This window comes from Panthera tigris, chromosome A3 (assembly GCF_018350195.1).
Source record: "Panthera tigris isolate Pti1 chromosome A3, P.tigris_Pti1_mat1.1, whole genome shotgun sequence".
NCBI lineage: Eukaryota > Metazoa > Chordata > Mammalia > Carnivora > Felidae > Panthera > Panthera tigris.
In genome coordinates, this window is record NC_056662.1 from 42,644,764 (window position 1) to 42,669,834 (window position 25,071).

Here is a 25,071-nt window from a genome sequence, read left to right on the forward strand (position 1 = left end):
TTAGTTAAGTTAGTGGGAATGAGGGATCCCCAGACCAGCTGGTAGGCTTTTGCAAAATTCCAGGCAAGATAAGAATGTTACGCTGGTAAATATTTAACAACTGGCTATGGAGGTAGGGGCTAGAAGGGGCATTTCTAATTTGCAGCAATTGGCAATTTCAATGGTGTCACTACTCCCATCATAGCTGATTTCAAGCTACTGAGTCACTGAACACAAAGGTGGGAAGGAATTTGCAACAATATGCCTTCATATATCACAGAGATAATCTCATAAATTATCTCAAAGACATACCCAATAGTAAAATGTAGTGAAATATTTGGGAAGTGATGATGTTTAGTATTTATTACTTTTGTTTTTCACATAATCTATTTCATTGTAAGTTTATATCATTAAAATTTTGTAACAAGCTTTTTCTTAAGTTTATTTATTTATAGAGAGAGAGAGAGCCAGGAAGAGACAGAGAGAGAGGAAGAGAGAGAATCCCAAGCAGGCAGCACAGAGACTGATGCGGGCCTCTATCTCACGAACCACAAGATCATGATGAGCCAAAATAAAGAGTCAAATGCTTAACCGACTGAGCCACCCAGGCGCCCTTTATCATTAAAATTTTTAATAATGGCTGTGTTTAATGAACTGCTTGAAAAATTCTTGAAAATGTAACAATCAGCTGTCGTGAGCCAGTTGGCTTCTCCACACTGTCATCTGGACCAGAGTAGAGGGTGTGTGTGTGTGTGTGTGTGTGTGTAAGAGAGAGAGGGAGACAGAGAGAGAGACCCAACGAGATTTGAAAATATTAGAACAATGAGATATTGTACATGCTCATGTTGACATTTCTGCACACATCTCATTCCTTGTGTGAACTTTGAACTCGTTGGGGTCAGTAGCTCAATCTGATGCATCACGATGCTCCTTGAACACCTAGCCCAATGCCTTGATTCTGCACAAACTCACCCTAGGTTGGGTCTCCCCAGAAGACATTGAGGAAAAGATTTGAGTGAAGGCAGTTTATTTGGAAGGTGATCCTAGGAATCACCAGGAAGGAAGTGGAGAAGTGAGACAGGAAGGGAAGATGGCCAAAGAGCAGTGCGTGGTCAGCACATTTCCTCTGTAGGCAGCTGAAGCCTTAATTCCAGCAGGGAACTCTGGGAGACAGTGTGGACTATGCCTCAGAGTCACCCAAACTGAGAAGCAAGGAAGCTTGGGTACTTATTTACCAGCTCCTATCCACCACTGGTTGAAGGCTACTCCTATTTCCAGCCCACACCATGGATGAAGCCCTGAGAAGAAGGTTGCTGGTGTTTGCGATCAGAGGCTGTTGAGATGCACAGGAATGGCGGACCGGATGTGAGAAGCCACCAACCGTGTCGGTCAGGAACTCCTAAACATTTCTTGAACGAATGAACAAACGAGCGAATGAATGAAGGTAGGGCCCTTTGGGTGCTTTTAAACACAAATTTAAGATTCAGAAGTCTTAAAAGAGAACGCAGCTCCTTCCACTCCATAAGCAGCACATTTCAACTTTTGCAAAAACTAGAGCGGAAGACCTATGATACCCCAGACGATTTAAGTTTTGCAGTAGTGTTACTTAAAGTCAGAGGAATTTTATTATGCACTTAAAGAAAAATCTCTATAGATGGACTAGAATAACTGTCAAAAGAAAAAATAGAACTTACACAAAGAAATTAGATGGTAAGTGTGAACCTAAATCACCCATTTTTACGGTTGCTAGTGGTAGTAACAGTTAACTCTGGTAAGAGTGTTTGGTTTTGTGTGGGTGACATTGGAAGGGAGCTTGGAGTTAGGAGTTTTGCAAAAATGAGGACTAACCCACTGGCTGGTTGTGAGCACCCAAAGAAAGCAAGGAGGCGGGGCGGGGGGGGGTTGCGGAATAGATGGATGATGTTTATCTGGCACTTGCCTGTTTCTAAAATGCTTTGCAAATGATCCTGACTCGAACCACAGGAGAGACGTGGTGTTATTGTTCCCCTCAGTAGCATGCGTGGCAGGTGACTTCAGAGAAGTGCAGTAGCTCTTCAAGACTTCGCACTTATGACAAAGTTGAATAAGCCTCGGAGACTCCAGAAATGGCATCTTTCCGTAACACACCCCTCTGGGGTCTGGAATCACCCTCCTTGGTCTGCGATGGGAAGTACCAGTCGTGGGTAATGTTTCGTGGCCCTGAGGTCAGCTTGGCAGGGCTAGATGCCTCTCACTGGACATCCTGGGACAAAGCCTGAGAGCCACTGAGTTAGACACACGATGGGGCCTCATTTTTCCAGCCGTGTACACAAAGCATCCTTCACCAGCCTAGCTGGTTAGACATCTTGCCTCTTCTCTGTGATTACCAGCAGTGAGACCTCAGGAGTCCAGAATTTTGCCCCCCACCCCATTCCTGATTTACTTCATTCATTCAATAAATACTTACGGAGCATTACTGCACACGAGAGTCTCTGCTAGGTGCTAAGAATTCAGCAGAGAACCAGACCAATAACACCCTATGCTCCCTGAGCTTAGAGTCTGGTAGAGAGGGGGGCAGGCAATCAATAATTCATTAGACTAACGTTCAGCTTGTGGTAAATGCTCCAAAGTAAACAGAGTGAAATGGTACAGAGGAACCGTGAGAAGACCTGGATTGTCTTTTTTTTTTTCTTTCTCTTTCCCATCCATGCTTCTCAGTTTTAGCAAACGTAACTTTCCCAAACTACTGCTTCCATCCTGCCTTCGCCCCCTCAGGAGGCACCACATCAAATCGTTGTTTCTCTGCCAGACTTTCGTGGAATGCCGTAGCCCGCTGGCTGCGACCTTTGCCAAGCTGTGGCTATTCCTATCTGCGCCCACCCTGTGCCTCAGCCCCCAGCAGGCTCTCCCCACTTCTGATTAGTATCTCTCGCTCCCACCTTTCAAGAACTGCCTGTGGCCCCTCATTCCAGAATCAGGTGCTAAGCTTGCCAGGCCTCCTCTTGCTGGAGGTGCAAGTTTGGAGCGAACCTGGTTTCTCTCTGCCCTTCCAGAACCCACAGAACCGTTTCCTCCACAAAATCTCTGGCTACAGTCCTCCTCCCCACCCTCATGTCGAGGCCGCTCTGACACAACTGGTTACCAGAGTTCACTGGCAGAGTCTATGTGCAGGAATCACGACTCTTTGACAATGATAAAAACTTAGAAAAGGCCTATGTCGTACGTTTTTCCTTCTGGATTCCCTGGGATTTCAGTTCTGCAACGAGCTGCTTCAGGTTGGGGAAGTCCTTTCTTTGGTCTTAAGAAAAAACTTTTTTTAATATTTATCCATTTTTTGAGAGAGAGTAAGTAGGGGAGGGGTGGAGAGGGAGGGAGACACAGAATCTGAAGCAGGCCCCAGACTCTGAGCTGTCAGCACAGAGCCAGATGCAGGGCTCGAACCCAAGAACTGCAAGATCGTGACCTGAGCCAAAGTCAGATGCTTAACTGACTGAGCCACCCAGGCATCCCTCTTTTGTCGATCTTAAATCACTCCCACGTCACTGTGTACTTACTTTTTAAACCCTTACTCTTCCCAGCTCTAGGGCAGAGCTAAGGCACCCCGCTCAAGACCTGGCATCTGCTAAGTGTTCACAGAGTGCATGTCAGTTGATTAGTAAGTGCCTGGCACTTAAAAATCATTATTCTATACCCTCCTCCAGGTTCTCCCCTCCAGACTTTAAAAGTGTGGGTCCTTGAGCCTTTCTTCCACGTCTTTTCCCAACCACTTAATCATCGCATGGCTCTTCTCAAACTCTGTTAATCAGATTTCTTTTTTAAAATCATTAGTGAGAATTTTGAAGAAGGTCTTTAACCAGAAGCAGAAAAAAAAAAAAAGAAGTATGAGAAATTCAGAAAGAGCCTGCTAGGGCGGTTGAGTTGAGCTCTCTGCTTCGGTTTGGCAGGCCCCCCAACCAGCTCATACATCAAGCCGCCTGTCTTGGCTCAGCACGACCGCCCAGTCTCCACTGATCTGAATGTGCACTGCAGAAAAATTAGATTTGGTGGGATGAGAACATTGCCTGTAACGCCGTTGACATTCCTCTTCAGACTGCTAATGGTCACTGTCGTCAGAAAAAATCCAGGCCTGGGCAGAAATCAGTTAGCTGGTTTAATTTAGGCAACTTTGGTTTCTTCTTCCAGTGTCATTATACTGGGAGTCCATGGATTCTTTCAGAGTTCTAGGAACTATCTGTGTTGTGTGTGTGTGTGTGTGTGTGTGTGTGAGGGAGAGAGAGAGGGAGAGGGAGATGAACTCAGACTAAATCACGCTAAAGTCTTACTGACTTACCATGCAATGTCTCTTTTTATTTTTAAGGTTTATTTTTGAGAGAGAGAGAGAAAGAGAGCATGAACAGGGCAGGGGCAGAGAGAGGGAGAGGGAGACACAGAATCCAAAGCAGGCTCCAGGCCCCAAGCTGTCACCACAGGGCCCGACGTGGGGCTCAAACTTATGAACCTCGAGACCACTATCGGAGCTAAAGTTGAACGCTTAACCCACTGAGCCACCCAGGCCCCTCCATGCAATATCTCTTATTAAATATTTGCACCAAACTGACTCTAAAGACAGGGGAGGGTGAAGGTAGATATTGAGGATGGGCGGGGAGTGGGGATTCCGGGCTCTAAATCATCTGTATTAGGATGTCATTCAGGTATACACAAATAGCCATGTATATATTTTTGCATTCTTCTCCAAAATATATCCACAAAAGCAGATTTTCTAAAAATGAAAATAATTTTACTGTTAGTTTTATCAGAGCAGTATATATGAATACTATACATAGTGCAGATAATATAGGAAAAATATCATGAAAAATATTTAAAAATCACCTGAAGTTCCAACCCCGTAAGGTAATATTTCTTACTTTTTTCCTTCTACACCATTTTCTATTCATAAATACACAAAGTTCATTTTAATATAAGCTTTTAAATTATCTACCATTATATAAAAAGATTCTATGGGGTGCCTGGGTGGCTCAGTCGGTTAAGCGTCTGACTTTGGTTCAGATCATCATCTCACAGCTCGTGAGTTCGAGCCCCACGTCAGGGTCTGTGCTGCTGGCTCAGAGCCTGGAACCCACTTTGGATTCTGTGTCTCCATCTCTCTCTCTGCTCCTCCCCTGCTCATGCTCTGTCTCTCTCTCTCAGAAATGAATAAACATTAAAAAAACTAAAAATAAAATGAAAAGATTCTGGCTCTTTATCTGGTGGCATCAGTTCCCGGCACTGGGGATAACCCACCTGTTTTCCAGTTTGGAAAGCAGGACCTCAGGAGTCACCTCTCCAGGAATCATGCACACTTGCAGAAGAGGAGGGAAGGAGATGGTAGAAGAACTTTCTAGAAAGTGCTGGGTGGGCACTTTAAGGGGAGTGGGGGTGCATTCCTGCCTCTGGTTAAGTCTGCCAGGGCCCTGCCCTGCACTCAGCCAGTGGACAGTGGGTAGCCATCGGTGTGGGCAACACGCAGGGGTCTCTGCAGGCCCGTGAGCACCTTGCAGTGCACTGGTTTTTCCTAAATGACCCACCTACAAACCTACATTAAACTTCCTTGCAAGTGGGCCTCACCCTCCTTCAGCGGAACGCTAAACACGCCAATTCCTAAAGAAGTGTTTTCTTTCTTCCAGGCAAGGAAACTAATGAGCTCCATCTTTGGCATGGATCAGAAAATTCCACCGTGGCGCTGACGGAGCTTATGCCAACACAGAACTTTAAAGAAACCCCACAATGAGAGCTAGGAGGAACAAAGGTAAGGCTGATTGGCCTGAAATCCTTACTCACAGTCGGGGAAAGAAAAAGGGAAGAGAGAAAGGAACAAAGTACCTGGCTGGGAGAGGTGTGTCCAGTCGGAGGGAGGTGCTTTCCCAAGCTGTTCTCGGAAGCATCCGTCTCCGTGGGCAGCACAATGCCCTCCTTATTCCCCGTGTCCTCACGACACGGTGGCTGACTTGGAGCCTTACCCGGCACAGCGTCAGCGGCAAATGTTCAGACCTGCGGCTGCCGGGCGCATCTTAGCCAGATTCCCTCAGCCACTAGGGTGGGTTTCCACTCTCAGCAGAGGTGGGAACAAGCCGTGTTTGCCTCACAGTCTCTGGTTTTTGGAAAACAGTTGGCAGACTGAACTGAATAAATACGGCATGTCGCCTACTTACCAATAAGTATTTGTTCATTCATTCAGTAAATGATTTTTGAGATAGGGCATGAACAAAACAGACATAGACCCTCTACACAACAAGGTTTGGGATGGGAGGTGGACAATCAGCCTTAAACAAATAAAATAATTTCAGATATTAATACCACAGGGTGACAAGATAGTAAATGACAGCGGGGAGGAGGCTATTTTAGGAAGCTTAGGTAAAGCCTCAGGTGACGTTGCAGCCGAAATCTGAATCACCCAAAGGAACCATCTGCCAGAAGATGTGGGCACAAAAGTCTTCTAGGGAGAGAGAACAGCATGTGCAAAGGCCCTGAAACAGGAACATGTTTGACAATTTCAGGGAATTGAGGAAAAGCTGATGAGGAAGTGGTGGTAATGAGCAAGCTGTAAAGGCAGTGACCAGATTTATTATGAGAATCATCACATCTAACATTGTAGAGATAACACATAGTTTGCACAGGGCTTTGAACACACACTATCTCGATTCAATCATCTCAACATTCCCATTGCACAGATAAAGAAACCAAAGCTCAGGAGGTAACTTCCTCAGGGTCACAAAACTAGACAGGGACTCTGACCAAGAACTTTGTTTGCACAACTCCAGAGGGCATTATTCATGCAGCAGGGGGAGCCATTTGTGTCATTGCTCAGAGTTTGTGCAGTGCACAGCCTGTGCCACTGTACATAGTGACGCTGTGCTGGCTCAGATCTATTTTCTCCAAATTTCTGTGCTTTTTCTGTGCTAGGGATTGTTGGGAATACAAAGAATAAAGATATTATTCCAGCCCTTGGTGAGCAGACAATGTGGTTAAAGAGAAACAATATATGAAGAGATGGTGGATGATATAAGACAGTTTTTGTTTCTGACAAGGATATTATGAATGGTTTAGTAGGGGATGTGAGATTTGATATTGGCTTGAAGATTTAGATTGGTGGACATACAGGAAAAGAAATCCATAGGAGTCATCGGACACATATTCAATAAAAACCTAGTGTGTCATATACATCACCGTAAGTGCTTGCTTCCAGAAATTTGTGATGAAAAAAAAATGAACATTTATTATTCTATCATAGAACCACACAGGTTAAATTATGGCAACTCTAAGAAGTGAAAAAGAAAAAGAAATCATCTATAATGTCATTAATGAAACACAACTGTTTTATATTTTAGTGTATTTCCTTTTGGGTTTTACTCCCAGGCAAGCAGTGTGTGTGTGTGTGTGTGTGTGTGTGTGTGTGTGTGTGTGTGTATTGACATGACTACGTATGTGAATGTATGGATATGTAATATATGTCATATTACACATACCACACACACACACACACACACACACACACACACACACATTCTTACCTTTATTGAGGTATAATTTACGTGCTTTAAAATTCACACATTTTAACTGTGCAGGTTGACAAGTTTTGGCAAATATATGCACCTGAGTAATGCCACTATACTAAAGATCTAGAACATTTCCTTTACACCACGAAGTTCCCTTATCCCTTTAGTCCATCCCCCACCCCACCCCACCCCACTCTCACTTCCAGGCAATCACTAAACATTTCTGCTGCCTTAGACTAGTTCTACCTGTTCCAGAACTTCGTGGAATCAAGTATGTCCCCTTTGTCTCTGGCCTCTGCTGTTCAGGGTGTCTTTGAGGTTTATCACATGATCATGTAGGCGCTAGGACTTTGTGTTCATTGCTGACTAATGTTCCATTATAAACATTTACAAGAATTTGTTATTCACTTGTTATTGAACATTTGCGTTGTTTTTGGTTGGGGGACATTGTGAATAAAGCAGTTATGAACACTTTTGTACTACTGTTGGAGGGGTTTTCATTTCTCTTGAGTAAATACCTGGGAGTGGATTTGCGGGGTCATTTCGTAGATCTGTATGTTTAGAGCAAACTACCAAGCACTTTTCCAAGGTGGTTGTACTATTTTACAACGTATGGAAGTTCAAGTTCACGTTCTTACCAACACTTAGTATTGCTATTCTTTTTGATTATAGCCATGCTTGTGAGTGTGCTCTAGTTTTTTTGCATTTCCCTGGTCATTAGTGATGTTGAGTATTTTTTCACAGGCAAGTGTTTCCATAGTTGTAATTGTTTGTAGACTCTGCCTTTTAAATTTATACTTAATAATACCGTTCTTTTCTGTTTCCCCATGGTCCTAATGATCATTTTATTAATGGTCTTAATACTCTAACATGGGGATTCTCTACAATTTATTCAATCATTCCTCTTTTAGACATTTACATGATTTCCAATTTCCCACATTTCTAAAAAAAAGGCACTGAAATTAACACATGAATGCACATGTTTCTCCCATATTTTAAATTATGTCACAAATTAATCACAAAATAAAACGATGAGGTCGAAGGCATTTTTGTGGCTTTGGGAGTGTAAAATAGGAGATGGATGTCGAGACTGTTGTCTTTGAAGGCACAAGCTGAGCCCCCCATTTTCATCTCTTAGCTCTGTGCTGAGGTCTCGGAATTGGGGCCCTTCGTGTACATGATCCTTTTGTCTAGAGGCCAGGCTCATGGTTCTTTGGTAGCCATTATTTTCTGAGTCTTGGGTAATGCCGAAAAGGTTGATAATATCATTAACACAATGTTCCAGGTTGATAGGCTTTATTCTCCCTCTAGCCAAGTTGAAATGTGGAGAAAGAACTCTGGGGTGCCTGGTCCCCTGAGAATGATCTGTGAAGGTGCCTGGCCAAGGAGCAACTGGGGCCATTCACTGGTCGTTCCATAACTTCTATATGTAAGTGTCGGACTGAAGGGGCCAGGGACTTGATTTGAAGGGTGTTTTGATGCCACGTGGAGTGATTTCATTTGGATTGTATGTTTGTATGTGGGGGTTCTCTGGAGGACAGACACTGATGATGAGGAGGGGTATGTGGGATGAGTTGGGGGGCCACGCCCACTGCAAAGGCAAGGGATGAGTTGGATCAATCCTGCTACAACGCAGGTGTGAGGCTAGACACAGCCATGGCATGGGGGTGGGCACCTAGGACAGCGTGTTAATCCTATCAGGCCAGCAGAGACCCTTACCAACCCCTCCCCCAGATTCTGACAGCCCCCCAAACCTAACAAGAGTCATATTTTATATGGTGCAGGTGCACCTCCGTATTCCTATTTTAAGAGAAATTGTCCAGGGAGGTAGAAGCAAGAGGAATTTGCATAGCAAATCAGTCTCCTGCAGGTACCCCATTCAGGCCTGCCTGTGTGGAAGAAAAGGCCTTTGGGCCAGGTTGCCAGGCCCCTTCTTCCCCCTGGCCTCCCCCTGATAGTGTCATCTGAGCTCCTACACTGTGTTAAGACGCCCTTGATGACACTCCTAAGGGCAACCAGCAGAATGCCTCATCTGCCTGGAGACCCGACACACACCAGCAATTCCCAGAAATTCCTGATTTTACTAAGCCACACTATGTGTCTTTCTCCCTGTAAATGTGAACTTATCAAGGACAAAAACCATTCCTTATCCATGATGTCTTGATCTGGGTTCCCCCAGAAGCAGACCTTGAAAGCAAGATTCAAGGGCAAGTTGCTTATTTAGAGGCAATTCCGGGAAACTCTGGCAGAGAGGTGGGGAGGTGGGCCAGGAGAGGGAGGGGCAGCAAGATCGGGTATTTTCAAGCCAGTTACCACTGGGCAATGGAGGCTCTGTCCTGTGGCGACCCCTGGGAGATGGCGTAGAGGGTGCTTCCCAGTGACTCCACCTGAGCAGGAAGGAGCTGGGGCATTTACCCACCAATCCCTAAACGTCACTGGCTGAGGAGGTTCCTGGGGAGATTTTGATTCCTGGGCTCATAGCTGCACTGCCTGTAGACAGGATGGGCTCCAGAAGCTGAGGAGAGCCCCCGGACAAAGGGACACAGGCGCTGGCGGCTGGAAGTCAGGCTACCTTTGTGCACAGAAATGGTAAAGCCAAGAGGCTATGGGCAGGGCACAGACATGAGCCGTGCCTTCCCAACATGGCTCAGCACTGGCCGTGAACAGGTAGACCCTCAATACAGCAGGCTGGTTGAACCTAGGACTCAGCGAGTTTGGCCCCAAAGCTAGGACTTCTTTCTGTTCCCCAGCCAGCCCTGAATACTGCCATCAGCTGGCAGTGTTATTTTAGGATCAAACCCAGAAGACCAGCAGCATTATGTTTCCAAGCAATACTTTTTAAAGTGTACTCCCTGGGGGCGCCTGGGTGGCTCAGTCGGTGAAGCATCCGACTTCGGCTCAGGTCATATCACAGTTTGTGGGTTCAAGCCCGGCATCGGGCTCTGTGCTGACAGTTCAGAGCCTGGAGCCTGCTTCGGATTCTGTGTCTCCCTCTCCCTGCCCCTCCCCTGCTCACGCTCTGTCTGTCTCTCTCTCTCGAAGATAAATAAATGTTAAAAAGAAAAAAGGTACTCCCTGGACCAGTAGCAGCAGCACCTGGGAACTTACAGATTCCCCCCCCCCCCCGCCCCAGATTTCCTGATTCAGTACATCGGGTGTAGGACCCAAGAATCTGTGTTTCTAACAAGCCCTCCAGGTGATTCAAATGTACCCCCAAAGCTTGAAAACCACTGTTTCAGACTCGAAAATTTAGGATCGTCTCCAAGGCAAGGCCATTTTCTCTTTGGTTAGAATACTTCCTGTTCCCAACCTGAAGCACCAGGGAAGCAAGGGGACAGAACTTCTAGAAACCTTTTAGACTTTGGCCCCTTTTGTGGGTTTTTCTTCCCTTTGGGGGCTTATTCACTGGAAGTTGTACCTAATTACCAATCACCTGCCGAGGAGAGCAGCGCGAGCATATAAACTATAGAAGATACCCTGAAAGGCATGGGACAGGTTTGACTCAAGAGAGAGGGTGGGGGAGATTTACATGTTCCTGTTTGTTTTCTGAGCTAATATTGAAATTCTTCTGCTTGCACTCTGAACACACCATGAACACACAGGTGGGCGGTGGGGGAAAAGTCCTGGGTCTGCCTTGGACTTTCAAATCAATCATAGAAAATGTGCAAAGGAATAGCTAAGGGTTGGGGGTACCTCTGTAAGTCAATGTGTGGGAAAAATGAAAAGAGGCACTTGGGTTACTTATGTTGACCCAACCAGGCAGGGTTAGGGTTAGGGATATGAGCCTCCCAGGCTGATGAGCCCTAGCAGGGCGGTTGCTTTTTTTTTTTTCAACAGTGCCAATCAGATGTGTTACTTCTTCAGGAACAGCTCCCTGTCCCCTGATACCATCAGGGACAGCAGGCCTTGTGGGGGACCCCAGTGCTGTGACATCACAATGTGGCCCATTCAGGATCTCAGGCCTCACTTGCCCCTGGGCCCAGGATATGTGAGTTTACCCTCCCAGGGCTGACCTGCACTTAACAGGGCCAGGGCAACAGAGACAAGTCGACCTGTGGCACGGACGCGCCAGGCGCTCTTGGTGAGTATTCACACTTCCTGAGAACCATGGAAAGAGACCCAGCCCATGGCTGGCCGGGCTAGCCCCCCAGGGTCTCATACTCACAGCGGCTCATCCGATCTGGCGACCGGGAGTGTGCCGGGACAAGCCCGAGCCTGTCTGGGGAAGCTAGTTCACCTGACTCAGACACCCCTTTCCAGACCTCTCCGGGCAGGGTTGCCAAATGGAGGAAGTGGTATTCTAATCGCCACCCAGCCCCAGTCGGCCACCTGCCCCTGCTGCCTGGGCAAAGGTCATCTCGGTGCTCGATAGAGGCTCGGAGCAGGGAGGCCAGGCTCCCAGATGGCACATCCACTAGAGGATCGCTCTGGGTCCCAACTGGGGACAAAGGCAGCCATCGGCCCAGCGACACCCTTACAGCAGAGGGAACAGGTGTAGCTTCACTGGCGATGGGAGGGATGCGAGACCCACCCCCCACCGCCCCCACCGCCCCCGACCATATGCATGACGACTTTCCTCTCTGTACGCTGTGCCTTCCCTCCTTGGCTGTTTTGAAATCCCACTGCCAGTGGCGCCGGACGTCTCAAGTCTCTTCCTTCCCTCTTGGGACAGTGAGAGATTTGAGACCATCCTGGGAAATTGGTAGATGGGTTCGCACACCGGAAGAGTAGGCAACCGAGAGGAGGGCGGGGGTGGGGTGCAGGGCCCTCTCTCTGGGAGGACGCTGGCTCTTCCCAGCTGGGACACCAGCACCCAGGCCTTCAACAGCCAACAGTGGGGACCGGAGCAGGGGCACCAGGAGGCAGAGCCAGCTTTCCCCGCTGCCTTGTCTGTCTGTCCGTTGGCTCCCTGCATCCAGAGGGACCATTCACCAGAGAGACCAGAGGGCGCAGAACGCCTCGCACCCCGGGGTGGTTTGTCTTCTTGTGAGAGCTGACTGCCATCCTCTCCCTCACACGTGGGAATCCAAGTTGTAGTGGTCCATCGGGCCTGCTGGGAACATTGTGTCTCATCCCAGGCCCCACTGAAGGAAAAGAACGGTCTAGAGGCTGGAGCCAGAGGGGTCCGCATCCTCCACTTGCAACAGCCCTCGTTTGGAAAGGGAAGGAACAAACAAGCGCCTACTAGTATCAGACCCCCTATCTCTGTTATTGCTCTGAGTTCCTGCCACCAGGAAGATGAAGTAGGTATTTTTGTGCTCATCTTACAGATATGGAAACTGAGAACTATGTTCTGTGCTGGGTGCCGTGTTCTAAGAGGGACATTAACCTAGAATTTCTATACACTCCATATACAGGCAAGCGTATCTGTAGATTAGAGCGCACTGAAAATAGAATGGGCTGCTTTGCGAGGCAGTAAGAATGCCTTTGGAAGCATCCAGGCAAACCGAGTACCTTCCGTCAGCAGGGCTGGGACAGGATCCTTGTGATCAGTCAGGAGCTGAACCAAAAGATCTTTAAAAGCTGTTCCAAATCCCAGATTGCAGGATCTGGGTCTTGAAACCTTGCTAAGCTCCCATGTTTGAACCCAAATGGGTCAGGCCTTCCAGGACGGCTACAAACTTTGTTAGGGGGGAAAGCCTAAAGGGACCATAGAGACCAGCAGTCTGCTGGGTCCCAGATAGGAAAGCGGTGGTCAGGCTGGTTCTAGGGGGTTGGTGTGAGGCCACAGACCAATTCCCAGAATGAATGTTTGTTGAATGGATGAATGAGGGGCGACAGGATTGGAACCAGCCTGAGTGCTAATCACACACCCCTCAGCCCATCTCTCTTCCTCTCCCAAAACTCTTTCCCATGAAGATTATGATTCAGCCAGCATTTATGGAGCACCTGCTGTATGCTGAATGTGGTCACAGAGGTTATTTTCCGTAATCCGCCCCTCACCCATCACGTGGGTGTCATCGTCTGCATTTCTCAGATGAGGATGTTTGGGTAACCGCCCCAAGGGGTAGAGAACTTGTGGAGCCGCCACCAACAGCAAATGACAATGCCGGTGTGGCCGACTCTAAGGAGAGCGTGCGGCCTCCAGCTGCCGCCCCCCAGCCTGAGCAGGGTCGGGGAGGGCGGTGGGAGAGGGGAACACTTTCCTATTTATCCTTCCTAAGGACAAACTTCTGGTAACTTGCCCAGTTCCTCAGGGGCTATTTTACCTCCTTAAAAAAAATTTTTTTTCAAGTTTATTTATTTATTCTGAGAGAGGGAAAGAGGGCAGCAAGCAAGGGAGAGAGAGAGAGAGAGGCGGGGTGGGGGAGGGAGGGAGAGAGAGAGAGAATCCCAAGCAGGCTTCACACCATCAGCACAGAGCCCATTGCGGGGCTCGAACCCACAAACTGAGATTATGACCTGAGCCCAAATCAAGAGATGCTCAAACGACAGCCGCCCAGGTGCCCCTCCTCAGGGGCTCTTTTACCCCCCTCTTCACATTCGTCCCGGTTGCTGTCGGGCTCCCCGTGGGCCTGCCTCATTCACTGCCCGTGCCTCTCGCTCTGACGGGACAAGATGGAGTGACTGTTTCCACACCAACAGATGTTATGCGCCGAGGAAGAAAATATGCTAATCAAAATCAGCTTTGGCTAATTGTAGCAATTTCCCTTCTGCGCATTGCTCTGAAATAGTAGCCACGCTCTGTTCTTTTTTTCACATCAGGGAGCCCCAAATTGGCAGCCTAAATGAGGTTGCAAAGAAGTCAGTTAAACAGGCCTTTTTGCTGCCAGTTTACCGTGGATGAAGCCTTGAACATGCTCTCCCAGTAAGACCTCAGTTCAACTGTTTGTGGACTTGATATCTTGCTGTGGATAATTCAGCCCCACTGTTGGGCTGCGGGAGCCTCATTTCATCCTGGGGAAAACCAGCACCTCCAGGGATTTAATGAGGTGCCAAGCTCCAGGGCACGTGGTCTGACCTTGAACCTTGGTCGACTCCTGGTTTGTTCTACAGCCAGCGCTGGCTGATAGAACTTTCCTCACTGAGGGAAATATTCTCATCTGTAGTGTCCCATATGCTAGTCACGAGCCATGTATGGCTCTCAAGGGCTCGAAATGTGGCTAGTGGGACGGAGGAACTGAGTTCTAAATTGTAATTTTATGTTACGTTTGGCCTAAATAGCCTTGTGTGGCTCGTGGCCACTGAACCGGTCAGTGTAGCTATAGCCCCGCCAACTTTTAGGACTTCGTCTCTTGACCTCATTCTCCCCCCTCCCCCCAAACGCCCCCCACAGACCACCGCCTATGCCTCCAACAAGCCACATTGCTCCCTCAGGGCTTTGGCGACATCACCCTTCCCTCTGGTCATTGCATGGTTTGCCCCTGTTCAACGTCACCGCCCGGATCAGGTGCATCCCCTCAGAGCAGCCTTCCTTGTGTTGTCTAATATTGTCCCCAGCCCCACTCCAAACTGCTCCTAAATTCAGACATTATCGTGTGTCTTAGTTCAGGCTGCTGTAACAAAGCACCATAGACTGGGGGCTTATCTCACAGTTCTAGAGGCTAGAAGTCTGAGATCAGGGGGCCAGGAGTGGAGGGTTCTGGTGATCATCTGCTTCCAAGTTGTGGACAGCCATTTCCTTGTCACCTCATGTGGTGGAAAGAGAGCTTTCTGAGGCTCCTTTTATTTATTTAGTCACTTGGTTAGTTAGTCAGTTATTGAGAGAGTGAGAGAGGAGGGAAGGACAGAGGGAGGGGAGAGAACCTTAAGCAGGTTCCATGCCCAGCACAGAGCCTGATATGGGGCTTGATCTCACAAACCATGAGATCATGACCGGAGTTGAAATCAAGAGTAGGACACTTCGCCAACTGAGCCACCCAGGAGCCTCTCTAAGGTTCCTTTTATAAGGGCACTAATCCCATTCGTGACTCTTCCACCCTAATCATTTGATGACCTAATCACCTCCCAAAGGCCCTGTCTTCTTACTGTCACTCCTTGGGGTTAGGATTTCAACGTATGAATACTGGGGCAGGGGGAGGGGAGGGGACAAACATTCCTCTGTTGCATTGTATTTGGGTGTTCTCTTGCCTATTGCCATCTTCCTGGACAAAAACTTCAGTCCTGCAAGACAGGGGTGCTGTCTATCTCACGATCACTCACCCTGGACCTGGAACAGTGCCTGGAACAGCATCTGGCAGGTGGAATGTGCTCAGCAGTGTCTAGAGCAAGTGAACACCCTGCAAGAGGAAAGATAGTCGCTACTTCAGTAGGCTTTTGCTGTGTAACCCAAAACTTAATGGCTTAATACAGCAATGATCAATTATTTCTCCCAATCCCATGAGTCAGGAATTTGGGCAGGACTCAGCTCTGCATGGCATTGGCGAAGGTCACTCCCTCACCTTTCTGGAACTCACAGGGCCTCCATATGGCATCTCCATGTGGTTAGCATGGAAGTCTCAGGGTAGTCAGACTTTATGACAGCTGGCTTCTGAGGGATGATGCAGAATTGCTAGGCTTTTGGGGGGTGAAACATAGTACTGGCACCACCAGGGCACCGCATTCTGTTGCTCCAAGCAACTCCTGGGCAAGCCCAGATAAAAGGCATGAAGACACTGCCCACCCCCCAGTGGGTGGGCAAACAGGAAGGAAGGAGCTGATGGTGGCCATCTTGGCATGCTACCACAGTCACTACCAATAACCCCATAGTGGTGCTTCTCAAACGGGGCTGTGCACACGCACCCCTGGGCTCCTTGTTAACATGCAGATCCTGATTTAGTAAGTCTGAGGTGTGGCCTGAGACTCTTCATTCCTAACAAGCTCCCAGGAGATGCCACGCCCGAGGGTCTGTGACCGTCAGAATCACGGCCAAGGCTGTGTTGGTGTGTGTTCTGTCAGGGCCGGCCCATGTTTAGGTTTGGCCTGGAACACTACCGCTGGTGCATCATTCCATTGGGTTCAGCATTACCCACTGTTGCCAGGGTCCCTGGGATCAGTCCTTTCTTGCCTGGTCCCACACGATGCCACGGGAACCATCCCACTCCATTTCCCAGGTGCTTCCCTCACACTGCTTCGCCAAGCTCTACAGTCCCTTCCCCCTTTCCGCTAATATTGGATTCCCACCACACAGCTTGTAAAATTGGTGGGGTAGGGCTCTTTTGGTTACAAGGTTAGAACCAAACTCAAAATAGTTTAGTGGAAAAGGATGGGTGAGTGTGCCATGGCTTCAGGAAAGCCTGGATCCAGCCCGTTGGTGATCTTGTCAAGGCATTATTTGCCCCCGTCATCAGCTCTGCCTCCCCTAGGGATCTCTCTGGCAGGCCCTTCCACAGTAGAGGAAGAGACAATGCCCTGTTTTGCAACCATGCCAGGAAGAAGGCACCAGTTCTTTCCAAACCTTCCCAGCAAAAGTGCCGGAGTTCTCTGGTTCGTCCCACTGGAGTGCCATGCCTGTAACAAACCAATCACAATGGCCAGGAGGATGTTTTACCTCAACAGCCAGGCCTAGGTCACAGGTATGTTCCTGGAGCCAGGTGGTGAGGCCAGCCCCACCCAAGCCACGTGGAAGGCGGTCAGGAAAGGTGCAGAAATCAGAAAGGAGAGAGAGGTCTTGAGAAGTCAAGAACTCGCCACAGTTGGCCATGCAAAACAGATGTTCTGTGATGGCCGGGGAAGCAGAGGGCAGGGGCCTTATCAATTTCAGGCGGCCCGTAGCCAACCAGGCCCTCCGGACCCCAGCACAGACTCAGGAGCTGAGACTACCAGAAAGGACTTGGGAATTAGCCAAGGCATGTTCCGCAGAACACTGGCCAAAGGGATGTTAATTGATGTCACCTAAAAAGCTTTCTGGTCCAGGAAGCTTAGAAGATGGTGCATTAAGCCAAGACAGCAGTTCCTTGCTGCACAGGACTTGTCAGGGCCTTGACTAAGCTGGACTATGCTACAAATCTTCAAGAGTGAGGGGAAGATGAGAGGCTAATGTTCTTTTGAGCACACTTTAGAAAATTATCAACCTAACTCCACCTCACCCATTTTATAGATGAAACAGCTAAGGCAGAGGAGGGGAAAGTGCTTTAGGCAAGTTAACGTAACTAGTTAATATGGAGCTTCTCCCTAGCTGCCGTGACAGTGACAAATCTGATCCTGCATGGAAGCGTTGCCTTGTAGCTCAGGGCGGCCTGTCTCCCAGCACTGGTTGTTTTCCTTCCCTCTGGAGGGTGTTTGCTTTCCTCTCCCTCAGACACCCCCTGCAATGGCTCTTGGCTTCTGTAAGGGGCCACAGACCCCTGCCTGGGACCTTTCCCTTGGGGCTGTCGGGCCGATGGGATCCACTGATGGGGCAGAAAGCCCTGTGGGTCTGGACTTGGAAAAACATAGCCACCCAACTGGCAAGATGGCAGCATTTTGAGGTTGAAGAGGCTTGAAGGTTGGCCAAACGTGGAAGAGAGCAACAGCCAGGGCCCTGCGAGTGCCGGGCAGGAGGGGCTGGGGGAAATGAGGTTCCTGGGGCCAAGTGTGCTCTGTAAATCCAGACAGAGATTGTGCGTCAGAGCTGTGGGGTGAGGTGCTGGTTATAACAACAACATCTCTGAGGACCTCTCTGGTCTGAGCCCTTCATGTGTGGTGCTTCTAAGCCACTCGATGGCCCACAGTTGCAAAGCATAGAGAGCGGCCATTGGTTACTTGGCAGTAACCTCAACATGAAGGATTCAAGCTCCTCTCCTTGCCAAGTACACAGTCACGGATGTGTTATTAAGAGCTTCAGTTTTGTCATCCGTTAAGTGGGCCAAAAATGAGTTCCAGAGTATGTAGACACACACACACACACACACACACACACACACACACATACACATACACATTTGAGGATTCAATGTGCTTGTCTATCCATAGTGAGAACTTATGTGGTGGTGGTAATGGACAGGTGGGTTCAGGTCCAGGTTCCTGGCTAGTCAGGGGCAAAGCCAACATCAAACACAGGTCCAGCCAATGCCCTGGCTTGACTCTTTCCTGCCCCTGTGCCACCACTCAGGGCAGCAGCACTGAGCATACGGCAATGGCTCAGAACCCAAGATGTGCAAAGGGCTTTTCAAGTCTTCCTTTGTGTCAGAGCAGGGTGGCAGATGTGTCTCTTTGGTCACTTCCAGGGGACTCTATCCAAAGGCCAGGTGGAGAAGTAGATGTCGTGAGCAGGGTGGGCTGTGTGTATCTGACTCACGCGAGCAGGACCAGCACCAAGCATGACTTGGTTGCACATCTGCCATCAGCAATCAAGTTCCAGAAGGGAAGAGACTGGGGACCACACCCTAACATTTTCAGCCAGGTTTACATGGACTGGAAATCATGTCTCCACCAGTGGATCCTTCCCCCCCCACCGCCTTAAATTGAGGTATAAATGGACATATACATCATGTTAGTTTCAGGTGCACAACGTAATGATTTAATAATTGTTTATATTGTGAAACTATCACCACAGTAAGTCTAGTTAGCATCCAACATCACACATAGTAACAAATTTTGTTCTTGTGATGGGAACTTTGAAGATCTACTGTCTAAGCAACTTTCAAATACACAATACAAGATCTTTTTTTAAGTTTATTTTTATTTATTTGGAGAGAGAAAGATAGAGAGGGAGAGGCAGACAGAAAAGAAGACAGCATCCTAAGCAGACTCTGCGCTGTCAGCACAAAGCCCGGCACAGGCCTTGAACTCACAAACCGCGAGATCATGACCTGAGCCGAAATCAAGAGTTGGGTGCTTAACTGACTGAGCCACTTGACCCCTTTCATCCATTTCCTCCACTCCCACCCCTCACCTCTGGCAACCACCAATCCGTTCTCTGTATCTATGAGCTCAGTTTGTTTTTATTCATTTGTTTTTTAGATTTGACATATAAGTGAGGTCATATGATATTTGTCTTTCTCCATCGTATTTCACTTAGCATGATGTCCTCAAGTTCCATTTATGTTGCACGTGGCAAGATTTGCTTTTGTTGCTGAGTAATATTCCATTTTATGTGTATGCCACAATTTCTTTGTCCATTCATCCATCCATGGACACTTAGGTTGTTTCCATGTCTCGGCTGCTGTAAATAATGTTTCAATGAACATGAGGGTGCATGTATCTTTTTGAATTAGCATTTTCGCTTTCTTTAGATAAATACCCAGAAGTGGAATTGCTGAATCATCTGGTAGTTCTATTTTTAATTTTTTGAGGAACTTCCATCCTGTTTTCCATAGTGGCTGCACCAGTTTACATTCCCACCAGCAGTGCACAAGGGTTCCCTTTTTACAGCACTCGCGTGTCCAGTCTTTTAGATAATAGCCATTCTAACAGGAGTGAGGTGATACCTTATTGTGGTGTTGATTTGCATTTTCCTGAGGATTGACCATCATCAGATGCTTTTTAGATGAAAATCCCCATGGAGGACTTAAGGGAAGATGCTGGGAGTAGCGTCTGGCCACCGAGTGGAAAGATGGGAGTGGAAGTAAGGATGTTGGTTGCCTGTTTGTAGATAACCTTCATGGGGGACAGTCTGAACATGTTCCCAAGAAACCGTGTCCAAGTCTGTTTGTTTGAGAGAGAGTGCACGGAGGGGAGAAAGGCAGAGAGAGAGAATCTTAAGCAAGCTCCACACTCAGCGTGGAGCCCGATGCGGAACTCAGTCCCATGACCCTGGGATCGTGATCTGAGCTGAAATCAAGAGTCTGATGTTCAACCGACTGAGCCACCCAGGTGCCCCAAACTATGTGCAAGTTTAAAGATGAGAACCACTCATCCACTTGAAACTTGAAGGCAGAGGTTCACAGACTTCCGAAATTTGACGTCAAGTTGTATTTATGTGTGCAAGCTGGATATTTTTCTGGAAGAAACTGGTGGTATGGCTTTGTGTGGTTGGGCCCACATCGTGTTATAGATATTTGAAGTATTGCCCAACGTTTAGAAAATGGGAGCTTTCACATAAAACTCTACATTTTTAGATTCTTTTGAAATAACTCGCAAGATCCGGTCACCCGGGACCCATGTTCCTGAAAGGGGACTACCTCCTTTTCGTGGGATGTGGGACCGCACTCAGCCACAGCCCCCACATTTTGTGGCCTCTCTGATGAATGCCAAATGTCAGTCCTTGTTTATCTTTGCCCTTGCACTGTTTTTCCTCACTCGTTTATTTATTTTTTCACTTACTTGGACCCTTTGCATTTCTGTCTGTCACCTCTCATCTGAACTTTTAATAGACGCTCAAAACAGTGTCTGATTTCAAAAGAGTCATTGAGGTTCTTTCAGCCTAAACTCTTCCCTGACAATCCAGGGTTGAGACTGGTCCTTAGCAGGAGAGGGGCACCACCCTGCCCAGGCCAGGGAACTGAGTCTCCTCCCCCTAAGCAATGTGGCTATGGTGCATGTCCAAGAGCGTGTTTACAAATGGGCAGGCTTATCGTTTGATGGCTACAATACACCAAAAGGTCTCCAGGAATTACTGAAACTCCTTTGTGTAATCTCTGCAAAAGTCCTGTTTGCAATACAAAACAGTTCATTATCTGCTCACATAAATAATGCAATAAATGAAATTAATGGCAATCTTTGGGAAATCCTTTCTTTATGGCCATGAGAACCTGGCTTTGAATGGAAACAAATCAGAAAGAGAAGAACACCACTGTCTGGCAGGGGCCCTCTATCTGAAGCCAGAGCCTAGAAGGCTAGTGATTTTTTGGGGAAGACTTTTTGCACTTGGGAAGGTTGGGTAAGTCACCCAACCTTTTTGCACTTGGGAAAATGGGTAAGGGCCATTTTCTGAACTGAAACTGCTAGAACATAGACACACGCCCTCGCAACCAGAGACATGCAGAATGGGAGGGGTCCTTAGAAGAAGGACCACTAGGCTGAGGACCAGGAAACAAGGACAGGTACGTAAAATGTGAGCAAAAGGAATCAAGGAAAGCTGAATCTAGGTCTAAAGCGTGCTGTCTGACAAAGCACAGGCGGAAGACACATAGCATGGTGACCTCACGTATCTTAGGGTGGGACCAGTGCAGTGCTTACGATAGTATACAACTGCACCGTTCCCCCTATACCACGAGACGTCCCCGTGCTGGCCATCGGCCAGCCGCCCCAGTTCGTATTTGCACCCAAGTGAAAGAATGCAGTGTAGAGCTGGAAGGAGAGAAAATGATGGCCCAGAAACCCAGCAGAAGCCTCTCCTGACGACTCAGCACTTGGGAATGCAGATTTTAGTCTGAGGCTCACTTGGGTTTGAGGCCCGGCAATGCCTTGGGTCGGCGAAAGCATTTTATCTGTAAAATGGGGGCAATCACAGAACCCACGTCCTCACAGGGAGGGCAGGGTGAATGAGGTAATACATGGGAAAGAACTTCCCATGATGCCTTGGGGAACCTAGAGAGGCACTAACTGCTCTCTTAGGCTGGCTTTCCCAGTCACCAACCCTGAGAACCTAGTCGAAGTGCAGTTAGTTCATTCGGGAGGGGTTCAGGTCATACAAACAGGAGAGTGAGGAGCTGAAACAGGAAGGGAGAGGCCACTAACTCTGCTCACAAGCCATCGGAACTCGACCCCTCTGGGGACATCTTGGAGGTGACCTGGAACACGCCTCCGAGTTGTCCCATCTGAGCCCTGCCGGCACTGAGCATTTATCCATCTGCTGGCACGCGTCAGCTGCCGGGAAAGCCACAGGTGCCGGCTGAGGGAACCGTGAACCCCCAAGAGGATGTGGGCAGGCAAGGACACCTGCTACTGTTGCTGCTGTTGGCCTTCTGAGGCCTCTTGTGGAGAGGAAAGAGCGTGGGCTTTGGAGCCCCCCAGATCTGAGCGAAATCCCAACATTGCCTCTTACTAGATAATGGGACCCTCTTTGCCCCTCTGGGCCTTAGTTTCTCCATGTCTCAAAACAGAAATAATTTTCCAGTGCTGCCAAATGAATTTTGAGGATTCTGTGGGACTACGGCCAGAAAGAGGCAAGCACGTAGTGGGTGGAGACAGTAAGGCCCGCAGGGCAAAGAGGGCCCCATATCTAGTAAGAGGCAATGTTGGGATGTCGCTCAGATCCGGGGGGCTCCAAAGCCCACGCTCTTTCCTCTCCAGGAGAGGCCTCAGAAGGCCGACAGCAGCGATGGTAGCAGGTGTCCCTGCCCGAACCACATCTGTTTGGTTCCATTTCTCCCACTTGCCCACAATCCTTGTTTCGGTTCCCAGACCCAAGGTGAGCCCTGCTGGCACCAGACGTTCTTTCCAGATGAGCAGGGGCGCCCTGATGTCCAAACTAGTGTTTGCCTCGAGGCGACTTCTGAGTGATGTGTTGTCCTACAGCAATTATCTCCCTAGCCATGTATTATCATGCCATTTCCCCCTTAGCTACAAGCTTTGTGAGTCTGCGGCTTTCATCAGATCCAGACGGGGAGGCATAAGTGGAATAAGATCCAGGAGGGAAAGCCCAACAGAAAGAATTTCTGATTCCTGTAGTTCACCTGGCAGCCCAGGGTCGGGAGTGTGGGCAGATTTAGGGGCTTCTGCTGAGTCGGAGGTGTAGGAGAGAGCTGCCTGAAAAAAAATGCAGGATTCCCTGTGAAATTTGAATTTCAGATAATCAATGAATAACCTCTTTGGTATGTCTGTCTCTTTTTTTGTTTAAAGTTTATTTACTTTGAGAGGGAGAGGCAGAGGCAAAGAGGGAGGGAGAGAGAACCCCAAGCAGGCCCCATGCTGTCAGCATGGAGCCCGACACAGGGCTTCAGCCCATGAACCATGAGATCATGACCTGAGCCGAAACCAAGAGTCAGATGCTTAACCGACTGAGCCACCCAGGCGCCCCTGGTACGTCTGTCTTATGAAATCCTTGGGGATCGTACTTATCCTATAAGTTTTTTTATTATTATTATTTATTTGAAATTCAAACCTAACTGAGCATTTTGTATTTTTATTTCCTAAATCTGGCTACCCTCATGATAAACCCTCAGGGCAGAGAAACGAGCAGGAGCTCCATAAGCTGTGGTGCCGGCTGGAATCAGCTTCCACCTGGCGCCATGAGCGTTCTGGAACAAGAGTGGTGCCGGAGAGTTGGTCCCACCTTGAGAAGAGGGGATTGGGTTTTTCTACTTCAAGGTCCGAGGTCACTGGCCTCCCTCAGGCAAGGCTTGGGCCTTCTAACCTCCCAGGTGTCTCCAGGCGTGGTGGCTTCCATTGCTGAGACCCTGCTCTGGAGAGAGCCACCCCTGGAAGCATAAACAGCAGCACAAGCAGCTGGGGGATGGGCATATCAGCTGGTCCATGGTCTCTGGACCTACTGCTCTGTCTTTTCAGTTGCAAACCTTAAAGAGTCTGTGTTGGAAAGTGTGTTTCCTCAGGGACCCCTCTGCCCCTCCCTGCCTTCCCTAAGGGGATTTGTGCTGTGGGGGTGGGGAGAGGTGCTGATCGATCCTTATGGGGCCCAGGGCTTTGAATACTCATGGGATCTGCAGGGCAATAGTCTGATCCTGTGGCAGTGTGGCCGCTCTGGTCCACACAAGTGATTAGCCCCTTCTGGTCTTTTAGGGGTATCTTGGCACCCACTTCTGGAGTCTGTGACGTGAACCTTTGCCCTGGTTGTAAGGTCTCCGCTCATGGGGCCTCTTCTTTCTGACTCCAGGCTTCGGCTAGCCCATCAGCCCTCGCAGTATCTTCTGCCTTGTGCGCAGGCTCATCTATCTAGCCATTGTTCACAGTGCTGCACCACTGCCCCAAACGTTCTGAAAGTGCCTGTTCCTGTCATCTCTGGGTACGCCCAAGGAAGGAGGCCACTAGGTCTCAGACACCCTTTTCACAGCCGAGCTGGTATCCCAGATGTTACCCTCTAGAATCCAGCATGTCTGCCCACTTTGGGATTTGTGTCCCAGAGAGGGAAGACCAAGTCCCCTGCCCCTATTACCGACTTCCCAGACATTGTCTTCTCTCTTGTGGATCATGGAACAAGCTTTCTCCAGAAACAGGCAGAAGAGATAGGCTGTCCCTTTCTTTTTTCTTCTCTCTAGGGGAAAATCCTCTCCCTTCCCAAGATGACATTGCTTTCCCCATCTCTCTGGGGCTGTAATAGCAGAGAGAGGCATATTCATAGCAGATTTACTCATTATAGCCAAATGGTGGAGGCAACCCAAATGTCCCTCAATGAATGAATGATGATAAAATTTGGTATAAACTCACAATGGTATATACTCACAAAAATTAAGGTTTAATTTTCAACCTTAAAAAGAAAATCCTGACACATGACACAAAGTGGGTGAAACTTGAGGACATTATGCTAAATGGGAAAAGCCAGTCACAAAGAGACAAATGTATGATTCCACTTACACGAGGTATCAAATTCATAGAAACAGAAAGAATGGTGGTTTCCAGGGGCTGGGGGTGTGGGGAATGGGGGGGGGGGTGCAGTTAGAATTTAATGCGTATGAAGTTCTGGAGATTGCTTACACAACTATATGGATAGACTTTACACTATGAAATGTACACTTAAAAATTATTAAGATGGTAAATTTTGTGTGATGAGGATTTTCTCACAATTAAAAATAAAAATACAGGGCCGCCTGGATGGCTCAGGCAGTTAAGTGTCCGACTCTTG

The 25,071-nt window shown here is 48.3% G+C and overlaps 1 protein-coding gene across 2 annotated transcripts in view; it reads left to right on the plus strand.

Moving 5' to 3' along the window:
- Positions 1-11,443: 11,443 nt before the first annotated feature.
- Positions 11,444-25,071, plus strand: part of BANF2 (BANF family member 2) — a 35,846-nt gene continuing 22,218 nt past the window's right edge. Inside the window, exons 1-2 of one of the 2 annotated variants that reach the window (XM_042980948.1) lie at positions 11,444-11,571; positions 12,569-12,733. The gene's annotated coding sequence lies outside the window, so the exon portion shown is untranslated. The remainder of the gene's footprint in view (positions 11,572-12,568; positions 12,734-25,071) is intronic. The other variant, XM_007096535.3, reaches the window with a different exon arrangement.